Source organism: Camelus dromedarius, chromosome 4, assembly GCF_036321535.1.
Source record: "Camelus dromedarius isolate mCamDro1 chromosome 4, mCamDro1.pat, whole genome shotgun sequence".
NCBI classification, from domain to species: Eukaryota; Metazoa; Chordata; class Mammalia; order Artiodactyla; family Camelidae; genus Camelus; species Camelus dromedarius.
Window position 1 is genome coordinate 50,425,113 of NC_087439.1, and position 15,887 is coordinate 50,440,999.

A 15,887-nucleotide genomic window follows, 5' to 3' on the forward strand; every position below is an offset into this window, starting at 1 on the left:
CTATTTTTAAATTTGTTTACTATTTAGGAATTTTACTTTATGGACACTTTTTAGAAACAATCTTTGCTCCACACATTAAAGGATACTTTAATGACACCCTCAGACTAGGCTCATATGATCATGTTAAAAAAAAAAAGTGTTGGCTAGAAAGTAATGTTCTTGGCAACTAAAAATAGCCTGGTGTCTGTCCTTTCCACCACTATGCTGAAAGACTCTTTTCAGTTCTCAAAGGTGTGTGGTCACTAAAACATGAGCAAAACTGAACTGTTTGACATGGAACTCAAGCTTGAGGACTTCAGAACACATATTCCTTTTAGTGAGAGGGTGCCTTGTTCATCAGAGCACTGCAATATTAAGGAATATATTATAGAAATAAGCCCTTTGTTATCAAATAGCATAAAGAATGTTCAAAACTTACAGTAAGACTCAAGTAAGCTTTATCGATTTGTCTAGAGAAAATACTCACCATCCATAATACGTTTAATATCTATGCATAGGTGAGGCTCAACTAATTCTGAAGGTAAGAGAATCACCTAAAAGATGCTTTTTTTTGCTATAATAGAAACTATAAACATTACCATCTTCTTATTTCATGTCTCTGAATAGTATGATTTGAATGATACAAATTAAAACAAAAATCTATCCTGTGTAAATATTTAGTTAACAATTATGGTATAGTTGAATAAAGTTTCACTGATAAAGATGAGGCCTTATTTGAGTTTCATTACTTCTCCAAAAAGTGCTTCATTTTACGTAGTTCCATTTTGCCTATTACTTTTTGCCACCTCTGTTATATATCAATAATCAGAAGAATAAAATATAGTATAAATTAAAGAGGGAGTTGGATCACATAATTTCTAATATTTCTTCTAGATCTAATATCCTAATTCAATTATAATAATATTTCATAAATAATATAAAGAGAGAGGAGAAAAACACCATCAAAGCAACAGTGAATTAATTTAAACACCTGAGGTGTAGAATCCTTTCTGAAATCCAATCAGACAATTCTTTTTGGATGGATTTGACTGTATACAAATTCATTATTATAAAGTAAATTATAGTAACTCAAAGAACCTAGGTCCCTGGAGAGTAAGCAATACACTCATGGTTATATGTCAATCCAATGTAAATTTGTTAAACTTATCAAATATCAAGAGAGAAGAATCTTTAAATAACAGTTAGATTTTATTTGTGTCTTAGTCAGTTGAGGCTGTGGTAACAAATACCATAGACTGGGTGGTGTTAGGGCTCAGGGCAGGTTGCCTTCAAATATGCCAAGGTGGCATACTGATTATTTTGAATTGAAGTTACTTAAGAGACAGCCAGTGCAAGCACGATGCTTTGACCCTCTTCTGTGTCTCCCTGAAAGCAGGAAATAAATTTCCCATGTGAAAGGTACACTACCTGAATCTGAAGAGGGAGCATCCTTATCACCAGAGATAGGGAATTCAGGGCCAAGAACCCTGTATAAAAATCCTTGTTACTTCTTTACTAATTTACTACCCTAAGTCCAAACTCTGTTCAGATGCTTTACCAATACCCAAGCCTACGTTTCTTGTCTTGTCAATTCTTCACAAATTTATTGTTTCTTTGTCTAAAAAGTATAAAAACTACTGCCTTGGCCACTTCTAGGATCCTATTTCTATGAGACCTCCATACATACAAATTAATTTTTTTCTCCTGTTAATCTGTGTTGTGTCAATTTAATTATTAGATCAGCCAAAAGAACACAAAAAGGGTAGAGCTGAGGTTAGAACCACTAGGGATACACCCGAGTGACTGCCTGCAGAGCTGGCTTGGTCTATGATACACAGTAAATAGAAAACAGCACTGGAAAGGACTTCATGGACTATCAAAGGTCTTAGTTTTCAAGGCTTTATGTTGCTAGTTTACTGCAAATAATGATATGAGTATCTACCCCGAATTACTGACCCAAAGTGCCTCCTGAGAGCAGACTGGAGACCAAGGGAGCCTGGGGTTCTGATTCAGTGGAGCAGAGAGCACCATCAGCTGGAAGTTTGATTACCCACCCCATCAGCCACATGTAACATTGTTTTTACCTTTTAGTAATCAGCAATACTTACTAAAGGAGTCAATTTTTTACATTTTAGAAACTTAATTCAGGTTAACTATCTGATATAATTCTAACTTTAGTAGTTACACCAGTAGGTACCCAGTTTGTCTTTGTTATTTAATATAAAGTCTAGACTAAGGAATGTGTAATTTCAAAATTGAGAAATCAAGGTTATTTTTTAGCCAAAAGGAGAAAAATTCAAAATTATTTCAAATTGGGGATCAGAATTTGTGACAATTCTTCCCCAGATACATGGAATCCAGTGTTCTGAACATGTTAGCACATTTTGAGATGCTTAATATTAACTGATTTTTTTTTAGGCTGAGTCACTGATTAGGTGTATTTGAACCATCCTTTCCCCATTCCCAAAACATTTTTGTTGCTCTATTACTTAATAATAACACTTTCTGCTTTTTAAATTATCTTATAGCTGATAGTAACAGTTAATGCTTAAGATAAATCTGAATTTAAAACAGTATCAATGAAGTAATACATAAATTTTCCTTCCAAAACTCATTAAAACTGCTTTAAATCTAAATCACAACATGCTAGATAATTTATAAATATTCTTTTCATATGGTTCATATGATGTCATTTGATTTAAGGAATGTTTCACCAAGACATAATTAAACTGCTGAAAAAAATACAGTGAGAATACAATTATAACACATAGATCACTGAAATAATAAAAATTGAGAAATCTGAGATAAAAACTGAAAAAATCTGGCTTTACTAGTATATCTAAGTGTTTAAAATATTATAACTACAACTTTAAATTATTATAAAACTACAACTTATTTAGGCTGAACATAATTCACAGTTGACATTGTAAGCTTGAAGTAAACACACAGAATATGCTAGTTAGCACGCTCTATGAGTAAGTTACAGGATGTAAACAAGACCAGAGAAGTGGTATCATTGTAGGTTAGCCCAAATGGAGACTGATTGTATTTTGCAAAAAGGAAAAAAGACAGACAGACAGACAGACATTCAGGGTTCCTTCTACTTCATCCCAACAACCCTTTATATTGTCTCTCCTATTATGACAGATTTCTTTCTAGTGGTCTTACATTGTTCTCTTAAGTTTACTCTCAAGAACAATCTAAATAGCAGTTTGTTTTCTACTTGCAGTTTTGTAATTGTCATAATTGCTGCAAGGGACTAACCAAAAGTACAAATCTGACATATAAGCAGCAGAATAACATTGTTTGGATTTAATACTGCTCAACTGTAGAAATAATTCATTGTCTCGGCCTTCACCCCATTTGTGTCTGCCATTTCCTATGGATTTAAGCTTGTTTCCATTGCATGAACTGATGACACAACTGAAAGCATATTTATTCATCTGCTAACTCTTGAAAGGGTTATAGGTCATTACCACCTACATTACACTACCAACATCTATGAAGAATCAATAAACATCTATTTTCTAAGCCCAAGTAGACTCCGTAGAGTTCTATTTTTCAGCCATTTTCTGCATTTTCTTCTATGAGTCTAAATAATACTAATACATAATAGCTAACATTCTTTAGTTATTTTTAGTCTTTTTCTTTTTTTAGTTTTTTAATCCCTATTTTAAAACTTTGTAAAAAAAAAAAAACAGGACTACTGGTAAGAAATCTGACATAATGAAAGAGACACTACACAAAGCTGTAGGGACAGAGTAGATAGAATCCTAAAAGTTTGTTTGTTTGTTTTGGTTAAGGTACAAGAAAATAATCTCCATTTGGTAGGACCAGCCATTTTGAACTCTGTAAATGATAATACATCTCTGGTCTTATTTATATCCTGTAGTTGTGTAGTATGAGGCAGTTACTAGTTTTATTGTCTCCTTTCATATAGGTGTGATTAAGTAACTTGTCTCTGGTTACAGAGATAGCAAGGGTTCAAATCTGGACGGTCTGGCTCCCAAATCCTTGTTGTAAATTACTATATGATGTGGCCTCTGTGCCCATAACCATAAATTGAAGCCCAGAGCAAAGCAGAGTCCTCTCTGAAACTGAAGACATCAGAGGTATGCACATCTCAAAAGTACACACCATTACCTGATGCTACAGATCTCTCAGCAGGCCACAGGTCCACGTCCTGTATCAGAGGTTCTGGTTAAGGCTTTTCCTACTCCTCTTAGTCCTATCTTCAGGCTCTTCATGCAGCATGACAAAGAGAGAAATCTGTCAGGCTCCCTTCCCTCCTGGGACCCATTTTCTGAAGGAAGTAGTCATTGTGCACATAATTTGTGGTGGACAGGATAGGACCAATCTTAGTCAAGATTATAAGTTATAGAACATTTGTTACTTTCTCAGCTAGCAAGACCCATTTCTGACCCTCTTGATTTACTTAGAACTAACCTGCTCCTGACACTCAATAACCTCACACAGTGTTGCCCTTGAGCTAACCAGAGCCCCCCATAATGTCCTTTCACTCAGCATTCCCCTCCACCTTGAAGTCTCATTCTTCAAACTACCTCTCTTTCTGTGGTAGAAAGTGCTAATTATCCCCAGTATCTGAACATCCCTTCTTCCATAATGACAGAGCTCCCATTTTCTGGTCTCCTTGCAGATAGTTACAGCCATGTGACTAAGTTTTGCCCAAGGGATATGAACATACCTTGTGTGTACAATTTACAGTGTCCTTAAAGGAAGGTGGTGTATATTTCTTCCCCCTTTCCTCCTGCTTGCTGGCTGCAATGCAGATTTACTTTCTGGCATGAAGCATAGCAGATAACAAGACAGAAGGAGTCTAAGTCTCCAAGTCTCAGGGAATGCGACGCCAGAGTTGGACTGACAACTTTGTGAACTCAAAAAGACTTTGAGGATAAGACAAAGAAACAGCCTTCTCCCTTGTTTACTATTATCGGGAGTATTTTTGTTACTTGCAGGCAACCTTAACATCACTATTCCCCCTCTTTCTGCTATTAAGCAGCAAGACTTGTGGCTTTGTAATATAAACAGAATATCCTCTCTATACCACAGACCTTTGTGAGCTGGTCACTCCTGTTTCAGCCAGTGAATATTTTAAAAATTTGGAAAAATCCTCTCTTAAGACAAAAACTCAGTTGCAAGGCCACTGACATGCATAATACTATTTTTGCTTTCAGAGGCTTTCAGAAGTGAGTATCACGTAGCTTTGTCTTTTTGCGTCATTACCATCTAAAACCCTAACATCCCAGTTCTGCCAGCTAGATCAACACCTCTGCCAACTAGAGCAAAGATTGTGCTGTGCAAAAGCAGAAGAGAAAGTCACAATAATAGTCTTCAAAATATTATCCTGTTAAACTACCTGAAGGAAAAGAGCTAAGTCTTGCTCTTTTGCATTCCTTAAGCCATTTCACATCTACATAGCCACCAAAGTTCATCTTTTTTAAATGACAGATAAAATCAGAGACAAAAAGTACATTAGAGGTTACCATGGCTGGGAGGAGGAGACAGGGGGAGCTACTGCTTAGTAGGTATAGTTCTGTTTGCAGTAATAGAAACTTTTTAGAAATAGATAGTAGTGATGGTTACCCAATATTACGAATGTAACTAATGTCACTGCATTGTACACTTAAAAATGGTAAAAAAAAAAAAGGGGGGGGGCATGTTTTATGTTTTTATAAATAAATAAATAAATAAATAAATAAATAAATAAATAAATAAATAAATAAATGTATCACAATAAAAATAAATGAATAAAATGCCAGAAAAAATGTCCATTAAGGGAATAGAGCATGATGCCCACTTCTGAAGCCTCATCTGTCCCTTCCTACACCACTTCTTTTTATTCTATTTTCTAATTTTTTTGTTTGCTTTTAGAGGTTAAAGAACATGTCTAAGAATGCTGCAGTGGTAATCAGCATATTTTATTTGCTAAGCTAAACAACTGTAAATAAAAGCACTTTTCTTTGGACATGGTTTCTTCCATTTATTTTTAATTATGTGAGGGCAGGAGAAGTAACTTCTTAGCCATTCGTACCAAGATTCTTTTTACAGAGAGAGACTTTATTTGAGCAGAGCTCTGAGGGGAAAGAGAACCTGAGCTGGGGAAGAACACTACTTCAGCTACTCCACACAGCAGATGAGAGAGGGAATACTTGAAATACATGTAAGACTGTTAAATCCATCTCCTCAGTTAATTAACAAAGTATCTCTCCTCTAAAATTGTGTTGGATTTTATATAGGATTTACAGAATCCCCTTCATATTTTTATAGTCATATTTTATATAGGATTAACAGAATCCTCTTCATATTTTGGTTTTCTGGAAAGATTCATCTAAATCAAAAAATTCCAAAGCTCCTCATTTAGGAGAACTAAAATATATTTTTCAAAAAGTCCTTGATAGGAAGCAAAATGACACTATATCCCAGGACATTAACTAAGGCAATGATGGTAGAAGGACCAGATGGACTAGAAGAAAGAAAAATATAAGGAAATTTAAAGCAACAAATAAAGCAAAAGTATTCTAAAATCTAAGTGGGGATCTAAGATGAGATCTAAACAGATGTAAAGAGGTCAGGGATGATTGAAAAAACTGGCAATCTTGAATGTCTTTTCCATTTCCTAACTGCCACTCAGGGTAATTTGATCTTCTCTCCCTTCTACATGTGGAACAGCCATATAGTGATTAGACTGAAGCTGGGCCAGAGAAGGGTAGCAGGATAGGAAGAGCTATTATGGTGTGACTTGTTGAAAGAGACTCTGTCCAGAATCAAATTCCTCCACTGTCTTGCCTCAGTGACCCAAATTTCCACCCTTTGAACACATTTGCTTTGGTTCAAGGTATTACTGTCACAAGAAGTTTTCTTAAGCTATAACTCTCCCATAACCCAAAGCTATGGGATTTCTCTGTCACTGTGAGCTCAGAAGGCCATAAGGAATAAGGCACAGGACAGCTCAGTTTCTGTATGTGGAGGGCCCCATGGTCTGTTCTTTCTGTGTCTCAGTCAGAAGTCTTACGTCACCATACACATTAACATGCTTTCCTCACTTAATATCCCATATTGCTCTGATGAGCATTCCCCATCAATTTTAATTAATTATGTTTGGGTCATATTTATCTTCATCCTTCCTACACAATAAGCAGGCAGTTCTTAATTTACAAACACGCAAAACATTCACATAGTAATTTTGGCTTCCCACTACCAATAAATTCTGAAAAACAATGGAGCTTTTGGTGAATCTGGGGATCTGATGTAAGAAAGAGAAGAATGCTCAGGTGAAGATGAGCCTAGGCTGTCTGGCTCTAAGGACAATCCTGCTGGCCTACTATACAGAGGCCACTTTCTCCCTCTCCTCATCCTCAGATCTTTCTGACATATTGCCTAAAATTCCATTAAAGAATATGTTTTGCTTAATAAAATCTATGTGTACCTGAGAGAGAATTCAAGTAAGCTCTTGAATTCTAATGGGAGCATGACAAAAAGGACACAGAAGCCAAGTTGGGGGCAGTTTAAATATCAAAAGAAATAATGAATGCAATTAATTATAAAAACATTTAATAAATAAAAACCCATGGTAGTGTGATTATATAAGAGTACGTCCTTGTTTTTAGATTATGCAGGTTGAAGTATTAGGGCAAAAGTGTTATGATGTTTGCAATGTATTTCCATGCAGATACATAAACACTATATGACAAATGGTTATCAGTTGTTGAACCTACTTAATGGGTATAAAGGCGATTTTTTTTACAATTCTTTCCAATCTTCTGTATTTTAAATTTGTTTCTATAATAAAAAGATGGGGGGAAAAGTAGCCCAGAAAAAAAGGAAAGGTCTGTCAGTCAATTTGGTGTTAATCTTATTTCTTTCAATCAAATTACTTTCTTTCAGTAGTGGAGACAAACTGTACTGACAGCAACTTGCACCAATATTCTTCTTCTTATAGGTTTATACTTCATACCATTTTCATTCTGTGTGTGCACTGACCTTTCTCAGCCACAAAGAAGCAAGTTTGCTGCATGACGTCAAAATTAAAGTAAAAGTAAATCAAAATTAGGGTGAATGGGGCAGTGGTGGTATTTGTGGTGGAGAACTGAGGTTGAGAAATAAAGATTAAATTGAGAGATGGCCAGTGATAGTTACCAAGATATCACAATAAGAAATGCCAGATCCAAGTTGTTACCCAGGGCACTCTCAGTTGCATGAAAGTAATCCTGAGCTGGGGAACCTATCCACCAAAATTAAGTCCACCTTCTTTCTAGATCTGCCAACTCTTTCCTCTCACAACATCTGCCTAGCTCCTTCCGAACATCCAGCTCCCACTTCATGCTGAGATTCTGTTCCTTGCTCCCAGGACTGGAGCTGACAGCTCATCCTCAGCTTCTCCAGTTCTGAGCCCCTCCAGCCCTAGTACTGCAGTTCTACCTATCATTCATGCTGGGTGGGATACAAATTCCACTGATCAGACATCAATACTAGCCATCTACTGGGTTGTGGTCTCCTTTGAAGAGACCACTTCTAAATCCCTCCCATCTAGTGGAATGTCACGTAGGCACTGTGTGTATTTTAAGTACACTCATGCATATTATCTTATTCAACCTTTTAAAGAAAGTATTATTTCCACAGCTACTAAGTATCAGAAGCCCTGCTGACCCAAAAGTTTTTTGACTGGAATTTAAAAAGTGTATTGGATTTTCAATACTAAATAAAAACATGAAATTGTTTTTCAAAAAGCTACACAGTTTACAGCATCAACTACAGAAAAGTCCAAACAACTTCTTTCAACTATCCGGCATCAAATCCCTTAAAACGTCATCTTATTTTCTCTATATATTTTATCCTTAGCCATGAAGATGTCTTCTCACTTCCCTATATTAACTGAAGCTGTGGCATCTAGCACAGTTTTCTTCTCTACTTCAAGCCCTATTGTTATCAAGGATAAATCCAATGTCCTTATCCAATGAACCTAATATCCCAGCTTCAGATTTCCCTGACCCTCTCAACCCCACGAAGCATAATCTCCTCTACTTCAGCTGCCCAGTTCAGTGGACTTGGTCATCACAGAGGATTCTTCCACCTCTGACATCTTATGCTTATATATCTCACCTGACCACAACCTTTGACCCTTCCAGCTCTCATCCAGTTATTTCCACACTTCTTTTTAAGTATCTGGGAACTTGATTGCTCAATTTTCTCCCAATCCATCACAGGCTTCACTTTATCTAGTTTTCATGACCCATGACCTCAACCACTCTCTCATCAACACACTCAACTCCCATGAAGCCCAAGGCCTCCTGCTCCACTCCCCAATCCTGGAGCAAACTGATGGGCTGATATCTTTGTTCTTACTCTCAGTCTACTGAAACCTGTTGGAGAAAATTATCCAGCTATGGACACTGAAGCCACCCCAGTTTTGGGTTTCTAGCCCTCAAACTGGGTTTTTGGAGGCCCCAATCAGTTCTTTCACAACAGCTATTCAAAATTTCACCACCCTCCATCACCGCTAGCCACCTCAGCAGATAACCTTATTTCCTACTCACTAGGGAGAACAAGGGCCATCACACAGGTACTCCTCAACACCCTGAGGTCCTACCTACAATTTTACTTGGTACTATAACCATCACTGGGTGGGACAACTGACTCCCCAGTCTAGAGCTAAAGCCCTCCCTCTGTGCCCCAGAGCCCATCTGCTCCCACCTCTAAGATCTCACTCCAACCATCAATTTTCCTTTCTCTTACTTTTTCAAATGCTTTCACTCTGCTGCCTCCTCCTGTAAACATGCTTAAGTCTCTAAATGAGATATAATCTATGTTCCATGTTCTGGGATGGGAAGACATCTTTCTGCAAAGAGGTCAATTGCCTTTAAACTTACAATTTTGTAACAAATTTTTTGGAATTTGTTTTTGGAAGCTGACAAAGTTATTCTAAAATTTACCTGGAAGAATAAATGATGGGAAATAACCAAGATCACTTTGAAAATATTTAAAGGTTAAAGTTGTTTTGTTTAATAGAATCTGTTTTTTAATCTATTTTTTCTCATTAAATTGCTCATACTTTGTTCTATTTATTGAGGTTTCTTTGCTGTGTTTGTGAAAGACTCTGTGCAAGTGTAACTTAGCTGTGGAGAAGGCCACTCTCATGGCCCGTCACCACTATATCACAGCCCACAACACACCCTCCGGGCTCAGAGTGGCCCCTTGAAAGACTCCAGTGCTGTGTGCATGACATTCTCATGCAGGTGGCTGGCAGCAGAGGCAAGGCAGGGTGCAATGTTAAGGAATTTACAAGGCAGGTTTATTTGAGACACTCATCAGGGAATCTCCAAGATAACTGGAGGGACTTGGGAAGGGAATTGTCCCATTGCTCTTTTCTTCCTTCTGCTCAGAAAACTGCATGACCCCATGCCCTTCCTTCCACAGGGTTTCTAGTTCTTTTACGGTCTTGGCTAAAATAACTCTTTAAAAACAGTAGTCTTAAGAAAGGTCTCTGCAGAACCTGGTGGTTTCTTACCCTTTCCTTCTCAACGCATTTCAGCACCTGGGGCAGAGGATGAGTCTCCTTGTCCTCTGAGGAGGAGTAAAGCCTCACTGTCTTGATGGTTCTCTTTTCAACTGAAAGATATATACCCTTGCTCTATTCCTGGGGTATATTAGCTGGGGCTCTTTTGCTCCAAGTAACAGAAACCCAATCCAACTTGCTCAAGTACAACAAGAACTTAGGCTCATATAACTGAGCCGTCCAGGGGCAGATCCTGGCTTGAGCCTACCTGGATCAAGGAGCACAGATCATGTCATCAGGGCTTGGTCTTGTGTTTGTGACCTATTGGCTCTGCTTCCCTCCCATGTGGCTTCATTCTTGGGCTGGCTTTTTCCTCATGATGATAAGGAGGCAATAAGAAACTGCAGCCTTCCTTCCTTCATTTCAGCAGTCAAACTGAAGAATGTCTCTTTCCAACTGTTTAAAGAACAGATTAAAAATTTAGACTCATTAACTCTTTGAGTGCATTAACTCATTAACTCACCCTTGACTCCTTTCTTTCTCTCATGCCACATGTCCATTCTGACAGGAAATCCTGTTGGCTCTAGCATCAAAATATACTCAGAATCCAATCATTTCTCATCATATTCTCAGCTATCCCCCAGGTCTAAGATATCATTTTATCTAAACTGGATTACTCTAATCTAATCTCCCAAGAGTACCCTTACTTCTACACTTGCCCCCTTATAATCTACTTTCAACAAACAACCAGAGTGATCCTGTACATTGTAGCAAACAAACAGGTCTTAACCAGCAATCCCCACCCTGGCTCAGTGCTGAAGGAGTAGACAGAAATGCCCATCTCCCAGACTTTACCTGAAAAAGGCCTATTGGCATACTTTAGAAGCTGCTGCCTGTGGGTCCACCATTCAATCAGTCTGCATCTATGAGCTGACTGAGATCCTCCCCTTTGGGACACTGACAAGTCTTGGCACACCCTCAACCACTGAGAACAAAGAAGGCTGCCTGGACAACCACAAAGTTTTGAAAGACAACCAAGAGCTGGGGCAGGCTGAACAATAAGGTTCATGTCCTTCAAGACTGGGAGATGTGGCTGTTTTATCTAGTGCACAGAAACCAACACAGAGAGTCACAGAAAATGAAGAAACAGAGAAATTTGTTCCAAATGAAAGAACAAGATAAAGCCCCAGGAACAGACTTTAATGAATCAGAAATAAGTGATATACCTGATAGAATTCAGAGTGAATTTAAGGCTCAAAACTATTCAATGGTTTCTCCTGCCATAGTAAAACCCAAAATTCTTGCAAATGTCCTATAAGTCCTGTAAGATTATATCTATTATTGCCTCTGACCTTACTCCATTTCACTTAACCTCTCACCCACTCTGCTTCTGGCAAACTGGCTTCTTTGCTCAAAAACTCCAGAAGTGAATCTGCTTCAAGGTCACTGCACTTGCTGTTCTCTCTTCCTTATTCCTTATTCTCTGCTCCCCCAAATAGCCAGTTCAATCCCTCATCTCCTTCAAATCTTTGCTCAAACATCAACCTTCTCAGTTAGGCCATCTTGGACCATACAAATGCATTTTCTCCTTCCTCTCCCAGCACTCCCTACCAACTTCCCTATTTTGTTTTGCTCCACAGCATCCATCTATCACCTTGTAATATCCTCTATTATTTATTTATTCATTTTGTTTATTTGAATGTAAGCTCACGAAGGCCGAAACTTTTGTCTTCTTTTGTTTCCTAATGATATATCCCTAGCACCTAAAACACTGCTGGTGCTCAATAAATATGTGTTGAGTGAATAAATGAATCAGTGAATGACAAGGCACTTGCCCAGTGTTGAACCAATAATGGAAGCTGGAGGACACAATGGTAGAATTGGCCAGGCCTAAGGCAAATCCTTGTCAGGATGGGATCAGCTCTCCCTGAATCATATGGTCTAAGAATGAGAAATGGGTGGTTCCTTAAGAACGTCAGAGTGCTATCAATAGAAGAGAAGTAGATGTTGGGCAGGTAAAATCACAGATATCCATCCTGAAAGATGTGACTAGGGAAATACAGGGAAGTCATTTGTAAAGACCTATTACCAAGATTTTAGCCCTTTCAAATTTCCAAGTTAGGACCTGTCTGAGAGAGAATAATTACTGTGTATGATTCATTAATATTTCTAGTATCAAATTACCTCTTCACCCTTTAAATCACCTACCCATGGGGTGTGTGTGTGTGTTTTGGGGAGGAAGGTGTGATCCATCCCATCATCTCAACACACTAATCAGACCTGGCCATTGCTTCAACCTCCCAGGAGGCATGTACAAATCCCCTGAGGATTCTCAGGCATGTCCACCACTCACATCTTCTTTCCCAAGCAAAGTGGCCACTACAGAAAGAGCAATGGGTACCTTTCACAAAGTCCCTTAGGAGGCTCCATATCTCAGAGTTACAAAACCTTATGGGAAGGAGGAGGAAATGAAAGAGGGAAGAATCCAGAAGGAAGTAGGGACAGCACTGAAAAAGAGAATCATGTCCTTAATAAAGAAAAGAGAAGACAACACCAAAAGGAAGATTAGTCAGTAATGTCAATCCATGGGTTAGGGAGGTATTATGAACTGCATGTTTGTGTCTCCCCAAAATGTATTTGTTGAAACCCGAATCCCCAGTGTGGTGGGCCTTTCGGAGATAATTAGGTCATCATGGGATTAATGTCCTTATAAATAAGAAACACAAGAGCTAGAGCTCATGTTCTCACTGATTTCTCTCTCTCGTTCTCCCCCCTCCTCTCTCGGCCATGTGAGGACACAGTGGGAAGACAGCCAGCTGCAAACCAGGAAGAGGGCTCTCACCAGAACCTGACCATGCTGGCATCCTGAAAGACTTCCTAACCTCTAGAACTGTGAAAAACAGTTGTTTGTTTTTTAATTCACCTAATCTATGGTATTTTGTTAAAGCAGCCCAAACTGACTAAAACAGGAGGATTAACATTGAGAACAGGAAAATTAATTTGACAGTTAGATAATCATTTGTGTCTTTGGAGAAAGAATTTCCATATCCTGGGGTGGAAACTAGATTATAAACACATAAGAAATGAGTGGCTGACAAGGAAGTAGAGGTAGATCACAAAACGAAAAATGAATAAACTGCCTGAAAGAGACTGAGAACCTGCTCTAGACAAGACACTGCACTAGGCACTAGGCCGGTGTTAGGGTTGCAGAAGGCCCTGAGCTCAGAAGGGTCGTGGTTTGGCTTAATGGTCAGATGTCACTGTCTTGAAATTCTTAATAATTTTTGAACAAGAAGGCCTGCATTTTTATTTTGCACTAGGTCCAAAAATTATGTAGTAGGTCCTGCAAAGCATTGAAGGGGACCCAAAATATTTCTCTCACTGTTTATTCACCTGTTTATTCAACAACAAATAAATGAATTGCTTACTATGAGCCAGCCAGTCTCTGGAGACATGATAAAAAAAGGTAGTGAAAATGACAGGTTCATGACAGAAAATCTTTAAAAAGAAAGGTTGTTACTTCTAAGAATATTAAAATGTAAATACAGCTATGACATGACACTCCACCTCAGCTCCTCCCTTGTAGAGGCTATATGACCCTGGTCAATTTATTCAACTTCCAAAGCCCTAGTTTACTTACCTAAAAAATGACAATGATATAGAGCCTACTCCTAAGGTTGTTAGGGGAATTAAATGAGATCAGGAACATAAACAATGCGCTAACAACAGTGCAAGGTACATGGTAAGTGTTCAATAATGTGTGTGACTATGATGAATTTCCAGCATCTGGCATCACCTGGCACCTAGTAAGAGTTCAATAAATGACTGTTTGTTAAGTGGGGGGGTAAGGATATTTCAATCTGGATATTTTGAAATATTTTTGTATAAATGAAACAGATATGGCTATATATACACATTTATATATGCTTAAAGCATTAATTAGAATTAGAAGAAAATATAAAAGGATATACACTAACTTATTGACTGTGGTTTAATATGTGTAATAGGATTTGGGGGGAGAGATTTTTGTGTTTTTTGTTTGTTTTACTTCATATACTCATTTAAAAACCAAGATTTTAGAAAAATAAAGCTATTAGCATGTTCTGAATATAAAGGCAAATAACAAAGCTTATCATACATTCTAATTTCTCCAAGAATTACCTTCCTCCTATCCAAAATATTTTCATTCAATTTCCATTCTCTTTCTTTCAGTTGACTCTGTCATATTTGCTACTCATTTTGGAAAGAAATCAACTTCTTGATCTGTAAAATAGCTTCCTCATTCATAAAATGAGGCACACAATACAGACAGAGCTTCCCAACAGGTGGGCTTTGGCATGCTGGTGTCCTGAATGTGAGTGAGAAATTGACCTCTCCTGCAGTGGGGCAGTTGAGAGGGGTCAGGGGCAGCCAGAACCCTTTGGCTCAGTACCTCTGGCTGTAAGTAAGTAGCCTTGTTTACGTCTCCTCAGGTACCTCTGCAGAACAGTCTGAGGAAAATGTCAAAGCAGCAGCTAGCACCGTGGACAACACCACTTACGGTTCTGCTGTGTGTGCATGGCCAAGGAGATACCTGCCACATTGGCATTTATCTGCAAGGCACCCCACTGCCCATTATGGAGCAGAGATACTGGAGCCAATGCACAAGACCCAAGGGGCACAGTACACAGCCTCAGGAGTAATCTGTCAGGGGGCGAGAGAGGAGCCTGGGCAGAATGTGATTTCTGGTGGGCTCAGCTCCAAGCATTGCCTTTAATATCTATCTAAACATATAGTGGCTATCTCTACCCTTTTGCAGTAGTGCACTCTTTCAATGGTGCCCAGGCTAGCTGTTGACAATGCATGCATGTTCTGAAAGCTGGTTTCAATGTGGAAATCTTGATATAAAAATGTACTATTGGGTTTGAAATTCCTTTGCATTATCATATGAAATTGCAACATTTTATTTGTCAATAAAAGAAAAGGGAAGAGTTTTTCTTTAAATATAATTACAATTGCAAATTTTGAACAGTTGTATAAAATCGTTTTAAATATTTTATCACCCACTTAGGCGGTGAGAGTCCCTCACTGATAATTGCTATTCAGAATGAGGACTTTTTCATTAAAAAGTCTAGATCAGAAACTCCATAAAGTCATTTCAACCATTAAGCCTAATATCAGAATACATTCACAGGAACAAATTGAAGCTGATTATTTAAAACTGTGGAAAAATCTTACTTGAAAGTTTTATCCAAGTTCAATTTTTAATATCATCTCTAATACATTGTTTTATTTTATCAAAATTATTTAAAGAAAATGTTATGAATCTTTTTACCATCATTTAGATGCTTCTGAATCTCTTCATTCATGTACCCTAGTGTGCTGTACAAAAATTAACATTTTCTGTATGTGTTGT

General features: G+C 38.0%; 1 long non-coding RNA gene across 6 annotated transcripts in view; it reads right to left on the reverse strand.

Moving 5' to 3' along the window:
• The window catches only part of LOC116153047 (uncharacterized), a 402,633-nt gene that overhangs the window by 384,647 nt on the left and 2,099 nt on the right, over positions 1 to 15,887 (reverse strand). For all 6 annotated transcript variants that reach the window (XR_010380623.1, XR_004136734.2, XR_010380626.1 and 3 more), the window contains exon 2: positions 10,761 to 10,948. This is a non-coding gene — a long non-coding RNA (uncharacterized LOC116153047). The remainder of the gene's footprint in view (positions 1 to 10,760; positions 10,949 to 15,887) is intronic.